General features: G+C 41.6%; 1 protein-coding gene and 1 long non-coding RNA gene across 12 annotated transcripts in view; one reads left to right on the forward strand and one right to left on the reverse strand.

Annotated features, from left to right (window-relative positions):
* Positions 1-1736: 1736 nt before the first annotated feature.
* On the reverse strand, positions 1737-10364 carry LOC103789230 (uncharacterized). Its single transcript, XR_615383.4, has 3 exons — positions 10149-10364; positions 6094-6334; positions 1737-4270 (listed from the first exon to the last, which is right to left on the reverse strand). It is a non-coding gene; the product is annotated as an uncharacterized LOC103789230 (long non-coding RNA).
* A 76-nt stretch (positions 10365-10440) lies between these two features.
* The window catches only part of SMAD5 (SMAD family member 5), a 43124-nt gene continuing 35077 nt past the window's right edge, over positions 10441-18487 (forward strand). For 3 of the 11 annotated variants that reach the window (XM_035285377.3, XM_017967798.4, XM_078365746.1), the window contains exons 1-2: positions 10441-10547; positions 16260-16326. The gene's annotated coding sequence lies outside the window, so the exon portion shown is untranslated. Of the gene's footprint in view, positions 10685-16259; positions 16327-18487 lie in introns of all 11 variants that reach the window. The other 8 variants (XM_078365743.1, XM_035285396.3, XM_078365745.1 and 5 more) reach the window with 3 other exon arrangements.

Consider the following 18487-nt stretch of genomic DNA (forward strand, 5'->3'; position numbering starts at 1 on the left):
CCTCTGTAGGACATTCCCCATGTCTAGTCCAGGGCTTGGCACATAATAAGCACTCAGCCAATGTTCGTTGAATAACTAAATGAATCAAAAAGGGAATTGTAATCATGATACTAGAGATCAGAACATAGAACTGACCAAAGGAAGAGACGGGAAGAGGTTCATTGGGAGAGGTGAATATTCTTTTCCACTGGTATCTTTGTCTTTGAATATCTTGTTTTTCATGAATAAATAGAGAAATGCGTAGAATCATTTCTTACCTTATAGTTCCTAGCATATAATGGAAACTCATCTAGCAATCATAAGCAGGTAAATATTTACTCTTAGATGAGTAAAGATTTCTTTCCAATGGTCTTAGAAGCCAGAAGCAGTCTGCAGATGGTTTTTGCTCTGATCTCAGAGACATTATAGCCAAGAACACTTTGGAGCTCAGAAGTCATACAAATTCTCATTTCTGACAGAATGACCTGGCAGGGGGCTCCTTCTGCTCCATCTGTGACACATTTGGAGCAGAGGACTTTGTTGACTTTCTACCCGCTTTTTAAAAACACTTGAACTTTAGTTTTCAGTACATAGTGCAACAGTGCTCCATAAAAGCAGGTCTATGGAGGCCACACAGATGAGACCAACATCCCTGGACTGTTTAGCGGAGCCCCTCTCTGCAATGGAAACCTAACACGGCATGAGGTGGGTAGCCAGAGTTGACTTAGAAGAGCTTAATTGATTTGATTCAACACTTTAAATCAGCTCTAATGTGGCACATTAATAATGCCACCATATTGTAAATGATACATCCACAAAAGCATTAGTCATTACACAAATAGAATGAATAGGTTCCACTACAAGGTAAACATGTCGAAACACTAACTGCATTCACTGAGGGGCTTTTAAGCTTGCTCAGGGCCTTTACCTGGCTGTTAGAATAAATACAGTTTTATGGCTTACTTTCTCTGTATGACTTTACCATCACCCAATACAAATTCAGGTTAGAAATTGCAGTTGTGCACATTGACACATTTATTTATTCATTCTCTTAAGTAACCTATTGTTTTCTCAGCTTGGTTTAACAGAGTATTGTTCCCTGACATTGATCACAGGATTCATAAGTGTCATTTTTGTTAGAGTGCAAAAGTTTAGAATGGTTCTGTGTCTCAAAAAGAGTGAGTCAAGAGCAGTATTGCTCTTGACAATATTGCAGGCAGTATTGTGTCATGGTTAGAACAAGAATTTGAGAGTTAGGTTCACCTGGATTTGAATTCTAGTTTCATTGCTATGTGTATAAACTCAGGAATTGACTTCAGTTCTCTGAACCTCCATTTTCTTATCTGTGAAATGGCTGTGAAACCCCTCACCTCTCTCCATTTTGACATGGTGCATATCTTTTCCTTTTTATGCACCTCCCACAATTTCAAGCATCAAGAAAAGATCTTTGAGGATGAGCCGGGTCATGAAGGAGGAGGAGAAATGTAAGGTGGCCTGGGAAGGAAAGGTAGCACTGGCTGCAGGAAGGGACATCTTTAGTGGTTACTATAAAAGCAAAGGTGTGTTGATGGCAACGTGATGGCCCAGTAGGAAGTGGGAGCAGTGTGGACAACAAAAATACCAGTTTAATGACAAGGAAAAAGGGGGTGGTATTGGAGATGCTAGGAGACGTTGGAAGGGACTGTGCTATAGAAGGCAGAGAATACAAGATTTTACAGAATGTAACAAAGTAAGAAACAGGATTCACATCCAAAATATTTCAAACAAGTTCTCTTATATCCTTTAATGATCAACAAAGCATTTTGCAAACACCAGTTTCTAAAACAAGGCAGTTTCCAAGGCACATTAAAACACTTCTGAGAGTTATAAACCCATACAGCATGTAGGAATATGTGCATTCTCAACAGCCTGTTCCTTATTGGTTTGTGCCTTAGTTACTTCCTTTACAAAAAGGAGAATGATAATGTTGGTAATCATGACTACACTGTAAGGTTATTGCAGCATTTCATCAAATATAAAAGGCATGGTGCTCTGTACTTTGCATAAAGTAAGTGCTTAATCCATATCAGCTATTTGTGTGTGTGTGTGTGTGTGTGTGTGTGTGTGTGTGTAAAGAGATGTCTTGTAAGATGTTCCACCAATGTATTGACCATGATCATTTCTGATTCATGGGATTTTAAGTAATTTTTATGTTTTTTGGCCTTTTTGCTATAATTTGAATTTTCCCAATAAACATGCATTATTTGTGCAAAAACTATAAAGCTATTCTAAAAAAATCTATACTTAGCAATGAAACATTTCAGGTACTGTAGTTGAGTGGGATGCAGCTTTTCTTGTAACACCCTTTCCAATGATCAGACTGAATAGTTAACCCTTCAGTGCTAAAAACTCTACTTCAGAAAAAGTCCTTGTCTTACATTTTTGTAATTAAATGGTCTATTATAGGTGGGAGCTTTTCACAAAACAAGGAGTTCCTTAAAGGTAAGAAGAGTCTCCTCCACTGAGAATACTTAGGCTTACAGCTTTGAAAGGATAGGTGTTTGATTTTTAGTTTTTGAGTCTTCCATCTACTGTTTATAGATTTTGAAGACAGAAGACAATCAAGCATCCCCTAGGAGACAGTTAACTTCACTAGGACAGGGAAAGTACAACTCACCTTTGTATTCCCAGGCCTTGACACAGTGCCCGGCATGGAGTAGATACTATATAAATATTTTATATTGAATTAATAAGTGAACAAATGAATGGTAAGTTTAATGGCTGAGTTTCTGCTTGGGAGATGGAGTCACACCCGTACATACTAACATTTGATTAGGAAATGTAGAAAAATTAAATGGGAGCAAAGTGATTGTAACTAGGAGCACACCTAAGACCAAAATTGAAGTAGAAAATTCAATGACCCTTTACTGAAGGACTATAGCATGCCAGGCCCTGATCTATGCGTTGAGGACTCACTTATGAAGAGAAACTTAATTACAGTGGGGAATACAGACTTTGATCAAGTCATGACATGTGGGAAGTGAGTTCCAGCAGAGAAAGAGCTGGATGCTTTGGCAGCATACAATGGGGGCACCCAGTCTAGGTAGGGTGCAGTGGGGAAAGCAGACATGGCCAGGGAGGGCCTTTGTAAGAAATTGGCATTGAAGTTGAGACCCAAGGTTGATGAGAAGGATCAAGAAAAGTCAGGAGTGACAGGCAAAACATTCAGAAGTTTCCAAGGTGGAGAGAGAGAACAAGTGAGGGGACCACATGTACAAAGATCCTAATATGGGGAAGAATTTGTGATATGTGAGGAACAGAAAGAAGATCAGTGTGAGCAAGGCACCTGCGAGAAGTGGACCATGGCAAGGATCATATCACTTAGGGCAGGGCCATGGGAGGAAGTTGGGATTTTATATGAAGTGCAATGGGAAGATCTTGAAGAGCTTTACTGTGAGAGTAATCATAATCTTATTTATATTTTCAACATGGAATAGCTGCTGGGTGATAGAGGGAGTAGAGTGAAGCTGCGTGGAGGCAGAAGATAGTCAGGTGAGAAATAAGGGTGACCTGGTCTAGGACCTGGGTCTATCTGTAGATTGTAGACATGGGTTAAACTCAAATGACTGAAGTAGAAAAAAGAGATTGTAGACATGGAGATAAGTGGATGGATTTGAGCTATGGTTTGAAGGCAAAACTGTTAAGACTTGGCACTGAATTGAAAGTGGAAGGGCAGCCCTATTTAACTCCGGCTGCTCCATCTAACAGCGGCCATCATTTTTCACCCCAGCACTCTCTCCGCCAACTCCAATCATGGTTTTGTTTTTCTACCATGTACTTGTTACCATGGCACATATTAAATTTTATTTGCTTTCTCACTTTTAACAATTATCTGTTTATTACAGCTTGATATTTGTCTGTTTTATTTAATGTCTTATTCCTGATGCCCCAAACATTCTTGATGCATATTAGGTATTCAATAAATACTTATTGCTTTATTGAATAAAGACCTGGGTCTATCATTTAGTAATTTAATAAATGAGAAAGTAAATGAGGGTGAGAAACAAGGTAAGTGAAGAATGCTTTTAGTTGGCTATTGCTTCATAACAAACAAACCTAGAATCTCAGTGGTATACAACAACAGACATTACTTTTTCTCATTCTTCGGTCTGTGAATCCGTGTGGGTAACTGTGCTTCAGGCTTGCAGGTCTGTTGAGCTAGGCTCTGGACTGTGGGTTGGGATCCACTCTGCACCATGTGTATTTTCATCTTCCTTGGACTAATGTCTACCTGGAGTCTGTTCTTCTAATGCTGGATGGAAAAAGCACAGAAGACCAAATTCAATTTCTTTTTTTTTTTTTGAGGTGGAGTTTCACTGTTGTTGCCCAGGCTGCAGTGCAGTGGGGAAATCTCGGCTCACTGCAACCTTGGCTTCCCAGATTCAAGCGATTATCCTGCCTCACCATACCTGGCTAATTTTGTATTTTTAGTAGAGATGGGATTTCTCCGTGTTGGTCAGGCTGGTCTCGAATTCCCCTCAGGTGATCTGCCCGCCTTGGCTTCCCAAAGTGCTGGGATTACAGGCATGAGTCCCGGTGCCTGGCTCGACCAAATTCAATTTCAAAGAATCAAGAAAGCATATTTCACCTTCTCTAGTGAAAGATCCGCAAAGTCACCTAGCAAAGTATATAATTTCACAACAGGGAAGAGATTGAGGGTTAAAGAACAATAATCCAGTCTTCCAACATGGCAGCGAGGTATGGCTTGAGCAACTACCTGGATGGAACTGCCATTTATTGATATTAGGAAGGTTGGAGCAGGAACAGGTTGGGGAGAGAGGATAAAAATTAGGAATTCAACTTTTGACCTGATAAATTTAGTGAGACTGCCGATGACAGGAATCACAGGTGATAGAAATGTAACTAGCTTAAGCAAAAGCAGAATATACTGGTGAATGTAATTGGAAAGTCTAAGGAGGACCTTCAGAGCTTCAGGTACAGCTGGATCCAGGGACTCAAAAAATTTTGTCAGGGATTTGACTTAGCTTCTGTTTCTCTGATCTGTTTCTCTCTTTTGGCTTCACTTCCAAGCAAACTCCCTCCATATGGTGAGATGGCTCCTGGCAGCCTCAGAGTCACCGTCAGCTTAGCAATGACAGTAAAAAGAAGGACTTTTCTCTCTCAGCATCCATACATCAGTCTAAGAGATTATGATATTGTTATTTTGCTTAGGTCATATGTCCATTTATCAACCAATCACACTGGCCTGGGTAGCCAGGGCACTATGATAACCCTCTTGGGTCATGTGCCCATCTCTGGGGTAAGATGTCTGGTACCGTAGTTAATATAGGAAGGAAATTGTATCACAAATGAAGCAGGAAAAAGAGGATTGGAAGGTATCTGGGTGGACAAAATCTACAACTACTGCAGTCTGGTAGAGATGGTAAGAGGGCAATTGAACTTAATGGGTCTGGCGTTCATTTGCCAAGTCCAAGATGGGACCAGAAATTTGGGAATTGTCTGTAACAGATAATACTAGAGGCCTGGGAGTGGATGAGGTTACCTATGGAGTAAGAAGAGAAGAGGGTCTATTGTACTGTAAAATGAATACAAATTTTATGTGACAAATAGATTTGCTAATTCATTCTTAGAAATTGCTGGCATATTGGAAGAATATGTGTGTTTTTAAAACAAACACCTGTATAGCACTTACTTATGTGTCAGGCTCTGTTCTAAGAACTTTGTAAGTCTCTATGCATGTAATCCTCATAATTCTATTAAGTTGATACTACTGTTATACCCATTTTAGGGATGAAGAACCTGAGGCAGAGATTGGTTGAGAAACTTGTGCATAGTCACACAAGTAGTGAGATAGTCTTTGTTCAGACGAAGAAGTCTGGCATCAGAGTTTTCATGATTAAGACTTCATGTATTTAAAAAGCTTCCTAGAGAACATGAAGTTTTTTGTCTCTTTCCCTCGCCTCCATTCCCTAACACTCAGATTTTCACCTGCTGCTCTGGATTTGTGGTGGGGTACACATGTGCTTTGGCTCATCTGAGACTATGTCTCTGAGGATGAAAACTGAGAAGGCAGAACCCCAGAGGTTATTTGAGTTAACTTGGGGGGGTGCTCACCATCAGGAGAAACAGATGCTGTTTAAGTCAGGAAGAAATGAGTATTCACTCCAAGGCCTGCTTCAGAAAGCCTCTTTGTTTTATGACTTTGGGTGCAAGCAACCCTTTTAATTTTGTGTCTTGGATTCCAGCCATAGGAGGCCTTCTTTAATGTGGCAGATGGCTGGAGACAGGCAAGCCAGGTTCCTACACTCTCCATCAAGCTGCCTTCCCTAGAGAGGAGTCTTCTAATTAAGTTCCTCTGAAAAAGAGAAGAAAAGATACCTTAAATGGATACATTAAACTTATACCACATGTAAAGTAACCACTGTTTTAAGCATCTGCAAACATGTGGAGGTCAGGAAACCTTTAAGAATGTGATGAAAGCTATGTTTTTTTTCCTGCAGAAAATTCGAATATAGGTAAATATATAAAAATGTGCACATTAATTCCTTGGTGGGGTAGGGGGTGGGGGTGGGGTTCACGGATTCTCTGATATCCGTCCCTGAAGCTTCAAGGAGTCTGTGGCTGCCAGATTCCTGTGCTTTGAGTGGAGGCAGCTGTCATTCTTTTACTTTTTTTCTTCTTTCAATACATTATGATCTCAGCTTCTGAGTTTTGAAAATAAAGGGTCTGTGGATTATAAGGGAAGCACTTCACACCAGAACACCAAAATTTTACTAGAAAAAAACTTCAAATATTGGATAAAATTACTTTTGCATATTCTCTGGTCAGCATGGAAGCTTGGATCATTCTGTTAAGACTGACATGAAGGTTCTTCTGACACACATGATGAAGTTTTTCTTTCTCGATTATGGGCTGTGCCTCTGCACATCATTTCCTTAGAACTTCACTCATCTCAGGACTTCTCAGTTGAGTCCTGGCTTCTGCACTGTTTCCAATATTAAGAATTGTGGGCAGTGGGCAGTCTGCCAATTAAGGAATAACACAGAATTCTCAGAATTTGGAAAGGAAGCTTTATTGTTTCCAAGAACTCTGCTGGAGGAGTCATGCAAACTTCACCATTTCTTCCTCTAATGTCCATGTGCCATAATGGTATGAGGAAGGGAGAACAAGCCTTTGAAACGGCTACCAGGATCCTCTGTAGATCTCTGGGATATCATTCACTCATGCTTCTATGCTGGCTGACTCCTAACATCATCACATTCTTCCAGTTCCCACAGTAGTCACGTAGGCAGAGCCTTCTGAGCTACGGTAAACTATGTAATTAAGATACTGATTAAGGATTTTCAAGCCAAAAACAATTAGCTTCAATTACTGTACATTTAAAAATAAAACTTAAAAAATACAAAAATACTTTAAAAATTATTCCAGTTCTTCATCTTCCATATATTGTGCCACCTTTCCTGAAAGTTGCCTCCTTCTTAGACATGAAAAGCTCAAGGTGGGAGTAGGTCATGGGCTAAACATTTAGGCTAATTCTCTACATCAAATTGATAATCTAAACAATTATTGAATGAATTCAAAGACAAGGACCATATCTTCCATAAACATCAACCCAATTAAAGAAAAACTCTTTGGGATTTAAATAGGGTTTCTCAACCACAGCACAACTGACATTTTTGGTTGATTAATTTTTGGTAGAAAGAGGCTGTCCTGTGTGTTGTAGGGTGTTCAGCAGTGTCTCTGGCCTCTACCCTCTAGATGCTAGTAGCAACGCCCTCCTAATTATGACAACCAAGAACATATTCAAACATGGCCAAATGTTTGTTTCCTGGGGGTGCAATCACCCCTAGTTGAGAATTATAGGGCTAAATTATCCAGAAATAGGTTTTTCTACAAGTAAAGTAAAATTGAGTATTAGAGTTACTTTTATCTGGTCTTCTTGATCAGGTGAATGGCTAAACCATAAAGGCAGTTTGTCTATTTTGATGCCCCACTGACTATGTCTATCTGTTCAGATCTTCCTGCTCTACGTTTATTCTTAGATCCCATTTGATTGCCAAAAACAGGAGCATCCTTACTTCATTTTTATGGTTCTGGCACGCCTGTTCATTTGCTATTTTATAATGTTTTTGACTATATAGAATTTAGTGATCCCTCTGATTTTCTATAGCCTTTGATGTCTAGGTAATTTCTTAGATTTTCGGATGGCTGCTGGTGTGCTTCTAAAATCTCCAGTCCTCCCTTCTATGTTATCATCTCCTCCAACTTTAGACCTAAACAGAGCTCAAATAGCAACTTGGAGAGGTTGGCGTCTCTGGTTGATTTGATCAGTATGTGGACACATGACTTAGGAAGCAAAACCGTTGGCTTTGAGATTACATATGAGATTATGAAAAGGAATCTTGTAATCACACATTCTTCTGACATATGTAGAGTGACTACAAAACAGCAAATAATTTGTTTTGAGAAGGATTTTACTGGCTGTTTGAAGTGAGGCGTATCTCTATCACACAAAATATTTAAACCAAATTGCTATGTCCCATAATGTTCAACAAAGCACTCTGCAAACATCAGTTCTGGAAAAAAAAACATATCCTCCAAGGCAGGATCATATGCACTTCTGGGAGTTGTAAATCCATGCAGGCTCCAGAAATATTTGCCTTCCAAGGGCTGGAAACTTCTGAATTAACAACAAATAAGCAGTGAGTGTGACAAAGAGTTAAAGTATACAGACTTTACTTTCACAAAGTTTATGATGTAGTAAAGAAGTTTAAGATGGAGACCTGAAATTGCAAACTGGTGGCCAGTAGGCTAAATCCTGACCATGGATTTGTTTTGTTTGGCTTGCATGGCGTTGACCTCCAGAATGTCTAACAGAGTGAGAGGAAGGGGGGGGAGGAGACAGGGAAAGAGAGAAAAATAGAAGTTGCTAAACAGATACAATTGAGATTTTGGCATAAAAATCTAAATTCCCAGCTTTTCTTGAAAAATCAGAATATTTGCAAACACCGGACCCTTATTCCCACATTTCACTACAGTAACTGTTGGCTAGATGATGAAATAGCAGTGACCCCTTTGGTCTCTGGAACTAAGCACTCTCTGGTCTCTTCTCCCACTCCCCTTCACACTTTTCTTAGGCCTCTGTCACCATTTGAGATGGCCACCCATAATGCAGAGACTTCTAGAACATTTATTTAGTTTCTTCTCCATGGAAGTAAACTGCTAGAGCCTGGAGCAAAACAGTGGCTGCACCATTTGTGTGTCAGAGGAGATGACTCTGCCTCAGGCCATGGAGTTGGCAATTGAGGTGTGAGAAATGGTCAGAGTTAGGATATATTTTGAAGAAAGAGTTAATAGAATTTCCCAATAGATTGAATTAGGATATGAAAGAGCATTTTCCAAAATGACTCCGATTTTGATTTTTACTTATTTTTAAAAGAAAACCTATAATAAAACATTGGAAAGCCAGCATTGACCTTCTAAAATAAAAACAAAATTATTCAAGAGCTTTTTCTTACTAGTATCCTCCAAATCGGGTACCCTATGTGGTACCAATAGACTCTTGGAAATGCTAACAGTTTTGGAAATTTGGAGGAAAAAGCATTGCGAAGAGTTTCAATTACTAAGAAAAGAGTCCAGGAGATGGGGTGGTGTATATTAGCCTATACTCTTGGAAATGCTGACAGTTTTGGAAATTTGGAGGGAAAAGCATTGAGAAAAGCTCCAATTACTAAGAAAAGAGTTCAGGAGATGGGGTGGTATATATCAGTATCTCTGGACCTCAGTGACCCCACTGCCTGCAGGGCTTGGGTCCTCAGGGTATCTCCCTCCCCACAAGGAGGTGGAGAGGGTATGTTGTCTTGAAATACTGGGGTTGTAACCCGGTGTATGGACAGTCCCATTCCAGGATCGGGCACTCGGCTCCATTTCCATAGGCCCTCAAGGGTTCCAGGATTGCCCCGTGGGAGGAGTTTCAGTGCTGCATCTAGTGAGAAACTGTAGGATGCTCAGAAACATGTTTTGAAGCTACTGTGCACAGAAAGAAGACTCTTCATTCAGGTTTGTATTACAAATCAATACAAGTAGCTAAGTCGTATCTGAAGATCTTTGTTTACACTTTGTATATGACAGAAAATCTCCAGTTGTCTGTATCCAGGACAATTACTTACTTTTATTACAATGTATGCTGATTTGGTTAGTGGAAGCTACTAGCGGCTACTGTTGGGGTGGGAGCTATCTAATTCCCACTCCCAGGCTTGGCCATCGACGCAAACGCCTCCGGCGGCCGATCGGAAGTTGGCGTTGTCCGGCGTTGAGCCAGGCCCGAAGGCTTCCTTCAGCTGCCCGGGCAAGACCCCCCTCCCTCGGTCCCGCAGCGGTCACTCAGCCCCAGGCGCGCATGCGCTGACCCCAGCGGGCGTTCTCCCAGGCTCCCTCCCTCCCTCCCTCCCTCCCTCATCCGGGTCCTGGGCGAGCGGGCGCCGTGCGCGTGTCCCGCAGTCGAGCTGCTAATAAAGTTGCAGCGAGAAGCGCCGCGACCGCGTCGGGAGAGCGCGCCCAGCCGGCCGGTGAGTGAGTGAGGGTCCCCGGCGCGCGCGGGCGAGCTGGACCAGAGGCTGCAGGCCCTGCCCGTGCGGATTCGGGCCGAGGCGGGGGCGTTCGGCCGCGGCGGAGCGGAAACTACCAGGGGCCTGCCGGGCCGGAGGTAGGCCGAGTCTTGGCCTGCTGGGGTCCCGGCTGGCAGACACTGTGCGGCCCAGCGGCTGCGGAGGCCTCTCCTGCGGCCCGGGGCGTCCTGAGGCGGGGCCGGGGCCGGCCCTCATCCCAGCCCCGCTGTTACCACCCGGACTTAGGAGGGAGGCATCCGGGACGTCCTGGAGGGGATCCCCTGACCCCTCGTCTGTTCTAGAGAGCGGTTTGCTTTCCTACGTCAAACTGATGTACCACCCTCGATACACATCCCTGATAGGACTGCAGTGCTCGGGGGAGCAGCCTGGGCTTCTGCACTGCAAAGCTGTCCAGTGGCTGGATGAATCCGTGCCGCGGTCGGTTTGTGTTTCAAAGATAAGGATCCGCGCTTATCGGTTTTAATTACACTCGGGGCAGTTGTGACCGGCTACTGCAATCAGCTGGTAGTTAGACCTGGTTTCCGCCACTTGCCATGTCAGTTTTCACCACGGCAAGGATTTCTTCTACTTGTAAACTTCTCTATGCTGCAAACAGAATGCCAAAGCAGCGTCTTTTTGCCTTCACCATATTCAGCCGCTGGCCAGGCCCTATACTTCAACATCAGGGCCCAAATTAATATTCCAGTCTCTTCCCTTTCTCCTCCCCTTTTACCCTCTACTTCTCAGCTGCTGTTATTACGTGGAGTTTGGAGCCTAAGCTTTGAAAACTCCCATGTGGCGCGCCCGTCTTAAGTCTGAGCATGCTCAGTAGCCAAAATAGATTTTTGGTTGCAGAAAACTCGGGCGAGGATAGTCGGGGTGTTTGGACATTTGACGGCTTCCTAACAGAACCTTTCGATTCTGGTGGTGATGGCATTGGAGAATGGAGCTTAGGCCAGTCTGTAGGTGAGGAGTGGCTGCACACCCTGAGCCAGATCGTTATCTTGATTGTAAAGACAATGTTTCCTGACCAGCTGGAGGTTTGGAGGGGGTGTGGTGTTGGGGGGTGGCGCAGGGCTGCTTGTGTGTTTAAATGGGTGTGGTGCTAAGTATATCTTGTTTACCTTATCTGTGGAAAAGTTTTGAAGTCTGGTTAGGTTTGTCACATCATGCCTGTTGCCTAGCGCTATGAAAAGTGTTCTTATCTAGCAGAAAAGATTGGATAGGTGGAGGTCGTGGCTTGGCCTCACAAAAGTTGAGAGGAAAGGGTATTTGGATTGCGTTTTTTAAAACTCTTATTTAAAACTAGAGTACTTGAATTTCCTTAGAGTACCTGAATTGCCCAGAGTGAATTAGTTTTTAATTTTAATTTGAAAGATGAAAGTTTGAAAATCTTAGTCCTAGTAGGTTTAGTAACTTTCCAAATAGCTTACAATTCCTGCTAGATGCCGACGCAGTAGTGTCCGTTGTGGGAAAACAGCACCTACACTCAGTGGGACAGTTTTACATTTATTGATCCAAATACCATTATGAAATTAGTGTTCCAGATTTCATAAGGGGCTATTTGTGGATGTGTGACAAACCATTTTAGTCTTTTATTCCTTTGGTAACTATTAATATTTTTCTCTCTACGGCGAAAATTGTAGAAATGCAAAACTTAGAAGAGACAATTAAACAAAACTTAACCCTCATAAAGGTTGTAGATACTATGTTTAGGTTTATAAAATTTAAATTTGATGATTGTATGATTGTTCCTGTACATCTTCCTTTGCTTCCCTCTCCACATTGCTGCTCCCTCAGTCTTTTTTACATTACTGCTTTTAATTTACCCATGTATCTTTGTTACAGATACCTTATTCTTCATTTTGTGCTTCCATTCCTTTCAGATCATAGCCGAAATAAGCAATAAAAGTTAGATGAACCCTCTCAACTGACTTTCCTCTCAGGTTTTAAAGGTATCCACATGATATGGTCTAATTAAAAGGAGGAAGAGAGGAGCAAACTGGAAAAAAATAAAATATTTTCATAGTTTCTGTACAGATCTGGTAGTATTATCTTTGTGTCTGGTTCACTGTGGAAGGCGCCACAGAAATGGGTAGATTGATATGTGTTGCATTTCTTTCCCCTCTGGCAAAGTCAGCTATTAATTTCAGTGGGAGACAGTGGCAGAAGGTTGTTACTAATGAGGTTTGAATCAGATTGTTGTTTATTGTTGGTTATGTAACATGCTGCTGGGAGTATTATTAAAAGTTGCATTCTGTAGTAAAGTAAAGGCAAGTAAATTCTGCTTACCCTCTTCACTGGGTTTTAATTCTTGGCTGAACCTGAAGGCACATTAGACTGCAACCATAATTATACCTGGGCAGCCTGTCTCTTTCCTGTTTTCATCATGAACCCAAACATTATGATTTGCAGTGATGATCTTTTTTGTCCTTTGCATTAAACGGAGGCACTGTGTTTTCTCTTTCTACTGAAAACAGATTTGTACCATGGTCAAATTAAAGAGTTTAGTGTTTTGAAAACTAGGCAGTAAAATACCAGTTTTTCATTTATTAATACAGTAACAAATTGAAATACCATCTAAAAAATCTATTTAATATATATTCAATTTTAATATTACTGGTATTTTGTGGAGTTAAGAAAACTTTTTGTTTATGACATATCAGTGTTTATTATTACCAGATAGATGTATATGTTGGTCTAGGCAGTGGGCCACACATCTGGGTGAATTTCAGAGCTGACTTGAGTACACAGGTGTCTATTTTCCTGGTTTATCAGTCTTCTCTTATTTTTATTTCTAGAGGGTCTGTGTTCCTTGTCTTTCTCTGTCTCTCTGTGTGTGTACACTAAGCATTATAGAAGAAGGCAAAATAGTTTATTTCTTCAAATGTTACAGGCAGCTTATATATCCTATGGTTTGCCAGCCTACTCATAAGATCAAAGACATTGAGTAAGATTACCTTTTGTAAGGGGTACTAGTAGCCTGAGGAAGGATTCTTATCTCCACCAGTCTGGATATTCTAGAGAAAAGAATATCTGGGAAGATAGGGCCCAAGGAAGCTGGGGTGCATTATAGGGTGCTTTCCCATCAAAATAGATGATAAAGGACCCTTGAAAGCTGACCCATCCCCCCCCCATCACGGAGTCTTGCTCTGTCACCCAGGCTGGAGTGCAGTGGCACACTCTTGGCTCACTGCGACCACGGCCTCCTGGGTTGAAGAGATTCTCCTTCCTCAGCCTCCTGAGCAGCTGGCATTACAGGTGTCCTCCACCACACCCGGCTGATGTATTTCTAGTAGAGACAGGATTTCACCATGTTGGCCAGGCTGGTCTTGAACTCCTGACATACCTTGTTTTTCTACTTCCGAACTTAATAGAAAAATAGTAATTGAAATTTGCAGTTCATTGGTGTTGTCACACACCCTTTACCTCTAACTGGAACTCTGAATCTGAGAAATCTGTTTACTAAATGGGAGGTCAAGATTTAGAACTGTTTTGGAAGAATTGTTAAAAACTAGATTGTTATTAGGACTAATCTCATAGGTCATCTTCATATTCTAACAGCCTTTGTTGTTTTACAACTTGGAAAGATGGGGTAATTACGGAGTTCTTAGGTTTTTCATAAATAATCAGCTAGTTCTGGGCCATTTATTTATTTGAGACAATGTCTCTCTCTCTCACCAAGGCTGGGGTTCGGTGGCGAGATCTTGAGTCACTGCAACTTCCATCTCCCAGGTTCAAGCAATTCTTCTACCTCAGCCTCCCAAATAGCTGGGATTATAGGCACCTGCCATCATGCCCAGCTAATTTTTTGTATATTTAGTAGAGTTGGAGTTTTACCATGTTGGCCAGGCTGGTCTCGAACTCCTGACCTCAGGTGATCCACCTGCCTTTGCTTCTCAAAGTGCTGGGATTACAAGTGTGAGCCACCGTGACTGTCTGGGCTCTTTATTCAGTTTTGATTTTTTTTTTTTTTGCCTTGGGCAGCTAGGTGAGGAAGTTTTTGGCCCAATTCTAGTAGAGTGGTGTTTTCAGTGACTTTTCTTCCTCCTTTTACTATATCCTAACTGGGTTGAGATAATATTTTGTAAGAAAGAGTTCTTTATTAAGACAGTTATGTATGTGCAACACTAAAATTGTAATTCACTTTTGGAAGCTAGTTATTAAAGTACATTTTGTAAGTAGGTTTTGCTCCTGAATTTTTTGGGACCCCTCCCCCACCATCTCTTTCTATAGTGTGTATGTAATTTATAGACTGGAAGTTTGAAAATGATCTGACCTGTTAAGATTTTAGCTGTCTTTTTTTTCTTTTGATTTCCATATATGTTGTTTTGTTATACTGAAAATAATTCAAAAAAACTAGTGTCTTATTTCCACCTTTTCTCTGAGCATAGCAGCTAGAGTCCTGGGAGGAGGCTTACATTTTTCAGATTTAACTATGATCTCAGAATATGGCTGGCACTTTCAAGGCAAGTTTTGTTTTGTTCAGTTTTGTTTTCATGATGTGTTAGGATCTGCCTAGTCTATCTGGTAGGCTGTATAACTTGAGATCTAGTTATTCTGGTTTGTGTGTTCTCAGGAAGAGGGGGTACTGCAAATATATTTCAAAGCCAGTCTTCTGTTTTCTTATTAGTCACTGCTCACTTGTCTACTTTATTCATTTACCATTTCTCATTCTTTGAAATTGAAAGTGTAAATTAATGAGTGATGACTAGAGCTGAAAAGGTACCCAGAGCCATGTTTATTCCCTTTGCTTCTAAGCAGGGAATGTGAACTCTGGGTGCACATGAACTATCTGGAGAACATCTTCCGAATGCACTGGAATATATGTTATTTACACAGGTTAGCTTTTTGTGCTCCTGAGACAGGTTTTACAGTCATGATTTGGTATCTACACTTGAAGATTTTATATTTTAAAGGAAATCACTGCAAAGATTGATCAGCTCTGTGTCTGTTCCTGTGCCTACATGCCTGTACAGGCAAATTCAAACACATCTGGTAGCAATGTAGAAAATCTTGCAGGCTCTGTGGGGGTGAGTGGTACATTTAGATCAGGCTCTGTTTAATTAGGGGACTTAGAGGAGCAGGTGAAGCTTAGAGAGTGATTGAAAACTGGGAAACAAAAGTCTGGCTGTGGGAGATATTAAAGTAGAAAATTTTGTGGGCACAGAGAGAATAAGCAAGAAGATTATGCAGTGAGAAGTGTCGGGAATCATGAGTTCAGCTAGTGAAGGGCTTTGAAATCTGCTGTGAGGACTTCTGATGTCTTTGGAAATTGGGAGCCACAGTTGAGGAAAGTGGTGATTTACATGTTTCTCTATGAAAATAATTTTGGTGCCCATGTAATTGTACCCTGTCTTTCTTGTAGATGTTATTATAAAGAATATGATTTCTGAATCTAGAAGAGTTATGAGCGAACATGCTTTCGGTTTCCTTCTCCTCTCTGCATACAGTTGTGAATGTGGCTTACAAGTTTTATAGCAGTTGTATACCTGGATCTAGGGATGCTTTGACAGTGATAGTGGTGGTTGTCTACTTGCTGACACTTGGTGACTGCTATTGATAATTAGAACCACAGGGTAAGAGATTTTTAAAGCTTTACCACCGCATTCCCACTGCCCCTAAAAGTTACCATTACGTTGTATATATGCAAGTGTCTTTCTTCCATTGCAGGGGATCCTGAGTACCTTGGTTCCCAAGCCTGCTGCATAGTCTGAGACTCTTGTTAAAAATGTGGGAGGTAAGGTCCTTCTGCCAAGCCTAGTGAATTTGAATTTTGAGGGATGGTTCTAAGGAATCTTCCTTCCTTCTATCCCTCCCTTCCTCTCTCCCTCCCTCCTTCCCTCCCTCCCTTCCTCCCTTCCTTCCTCCCTTCCCTCCTTCCCCTTTCTTCCTTTCTTTCTGATGGAGTCTCATTCTGTTGCCCAGGCTGGAGTACAGTGGCATGATCTTGGCACACTCCATCCTCTGCCTTCTGAGTTCAAGTGATTCTCCTGCCTCAGCCTCCTGAGTAGCTGGGACTATTTAATAATATACGTTGAGAAATGACATGTCTCTGATCACCATGTTGGTCAGGCTGGTCTTGAACTTCTGACCTCGTGATTCACCAGCCTTGGCCTCCCAAAGTGCTGGGATTACAGGCGTGAGCCACCATGCCTGGCCAGAATTTCTTTATTTAAAATCCCTGTGTTCAATTCTGTTGTACAGGTTTGAATTAGAATGCAACGGGTTGTGACCCATCTGGGCATTTATTTGCATGGGATGATGTGCTCAGGAGATTTGGTTTTGACCAGTAGTGTTGGGGAGAATTTGGAGGATTGGTTTACTTGCCTTTTTATTTCAGATTGAAGCAGTCAGAGATGTTGGGGCAGAAAGTGAAGGAGTTATTTCTGTGAATTTACTTTAGAAATCTGGATATAAGCTCTGTGTGTGTGAGTCTGAATGTATGTGGGTCTGTAAGTGTGTCTGGAGGAAGGCATTGAAGTCGGTTTCTATGTGTGTTTATTATGAAAGTTGGTCAGGATGTCGTACTTCCATAACCTGAGGTAAGAATAGGACCTTTGGGTTATTGATTTGACATGATTTAATTTGAAGTAGAAGTCTTGTGAAGCTTAGCAACATTTTATTCAGATGGTTAATCTGTATAAAACTTAACCCTGAACCTTCTTTTAGCTTTCTTATCTGCATTTTCCAAATCAGTTGATGACAAACCCCATTATTCCAATTGTTCAGGCTGACACCTTGGAATCATTGTCGACTCCTCTGTTCTCACACACCCCACGATCTCCTTCACAGGAAACTTACTGTCTTTCCTATGTCTGCTTCTCACCACCCCACTGTTATTCCCTTGGTCTAAGCCATCATCATTTCTCCCCTAGATTACCGCATCTCAGAACCAGTCTCCCTGCTTTTACCCTTGCGGTCCACCCGTTCTCTTGCTTATTCTCAACATACCAGCCAGGATTTTTTTTTTTTTTTTTTTTTTTTTACTGAGACAGAGTCTTGCTCTGTCACCCAGGCCAGTGCAATAGCATAATTCTTGGCTCATTGCAACCTTGACCTCCTGGGCTCAAGTGATCCTCCCACCTCAGCCTCCCAAGTAGCTGGGATCACAGGTGTTTGCCACCGTACCTGGCTTTTTTTTTTTTTTTTTTTTTAGTGTAGAGACAGAGTTTTACTATGTTGCCCAGACTAGGCTTGAACCCCTGAGCCCAAGTTATCATTCTGCCTTGGCCTCCCAAACTACTGAGGTTACAGGTGTGAGTCACCACACCCAGCCCAGGATAATTATTTAATAATATACGTTGAGAAATGTCATGTCTCTGATCAGAGCTCTCCACTGGGCCCACAGTTTACCTAGAGTACTGTGAAAGTTAAAGCCATTATATCCAGCTTGGCCATTCTGGCTCTCTGTTACCTCTTTGACCCCACTCCTTACCTTTTCCTCCTTGTGCACTGTATTCTCAGGCTGTACTGGTCTTCTATCTCCTTGGTTATGCCAGACATGCCTCTACCTTAGGATCTTTGCATTGCCTGTTGCCTTTACCTGTAATGGTTTTCCTCTAGATACATGCCTGTTGGCTCACTGTCTTATTTCCTTAAAATTTCAACTCAGTTGATACCTTGGTGAGACCCAACCCAGCCACCCTATTTAAAATCACACTTCTCCAGGACTTCCCATCCTCCTTCCCGTTTTAATATTTCTCTATAGCACTTTTCACCTAACCATCATCATATCATTTACTTTATCTTGTTGGTCTCCTCCTGCTGGAATATAAGCTAAGTGAGGACAAGAGTTTTGGTCCCTTTTACTCACTGCTATATTCCCAGTTCCTAAAATGCTACCTTAATAAATATTGTTTTGGATGAATGACTTGAATGAATTTAACAAGGTACTGTAA

The sequence above is a fragment of the Callithrix jacchus genome, chromosome 2, assembly GCF_049354715.1.
Source record: "Callithrix jacchus isolate 240 chromosome 2, calJac240_pri, whole genome shotgun sequence".
NCBI classification, from domain to species: Eukaryota; Metazoa; Chordata; class Mammalia; order Primates; family Cebidae; genus Callithrix; species Callithrix jacchus.